Here is a 1249-nt window from a genome sequence, read left to right as displayed (position 1 = left end):
GCACAGCCAGCCTATCAGAGTAAAAGGTGGGATGGTCACCTAAATCTTAAGTGTGCCTCAAAGCAGTCTGTAATTTCTGATATCCTTGTGCTGAAGTAGTCATTTTGTAAGTCTTTTTTTTTCAGCATCTGTATGTATTGGAAAGGAGCTGGTGGAGAAGATCGTTCTAATACAGCTACTCTGGAGTACTTTCAGCTTCCCTGTACTGAAGAACATCTCCTTTTGTGACTGTACACCATTTACACAGGTACACTTCTGCCAGTGAGAAAACTGGTTAATAAATGCCATGTAAAACTCTAGGTTATATACAGAGCAACTTTCAAACCCAACTGTGATTTAATTCACACCAACAGAATTGCACTGCACAATCACACCAACTGTTGAAGAGCTTTGTTTGTTTTGTGGATAGTGTTTCTTTGTAGATAGTGTAGAGTGGCAGCTCAGTGAGAATGTGAAAGTTTTCATGTAGGAGTTTTTTTATGGTGTAAGCATTGTTGGGCATGATTTCATGCAGGATTTTGATGGTGAAATATTATTGAGGGTGATTTCGTGTAGGAGTTTGATGATGGTGCGATATTGTTGTGGATGATTTCATGTAGGAGTCTGGTGATGGTACAGTATTGTGGATGATTTTGTGTAGGAGTTTGATGGTAGTTTATTTCATTATGGCTTGTCTTTAAAGTGCAGTATGGAAAGTAGGTCTCTAGTGTGAATAGATGGAACCGAAAGACTTTGTAGTGTACTGCTGGGTGCAGCATAGAGGACAAAGTTGGAGCTGACTGTGTAGTATAATTGGATTGGTGTGGAAAGCTAATCTGAAGTTGGGTTTTGAAAGTGATCTGAAGACTCTCAGCCTTTTTTTTATGTCTAACTGGGCTGGGAGCGGGGGCACATGCATAAAGAAGTATTACTAGGCACTTCACTACACTCCCAAACATCAGCAAATTCAAGAAGAAACATGATGATTAAAGAATAATGCAGTCTAGAGCCATTAACACCTATTAAAATGAGAATGACTTATTTCAGAGAAGACCGAGGTAAAAGTACCACTCTGTTTATATCTCTTAAATTAATCACAAGTCTTATTCTATTACATGTTATTGTAAAATATCAGTTAATTACATATTAAAATAACATGGTAAGAATTAAGTCATTTTAAGTTCAAAAAGGTATCAGAGTTTGTCTTAGCTGAACAAGAAGGAAAGCAACACACTTGTAAACTTTGTAGTGAAAATGAAATAAAGACTAC

Source organism: Rhea americana, unplaced genomic scaffold (genome assembly GCF_003343005.1).
Source record: "Rhea americana isolate MKP2758 unplaced genomic scaffold, rheAme1 scaffold_218, whole genome shotgun sequence".
Taxonomy (NCBI): Eukaryota; Metazoa; Chordata; class Aves; order Rheiformes; family Rheidae; genus Rhea; species Rhea americana.
This window is presented reverse-complemented; position numbering follows the sequence as displayed.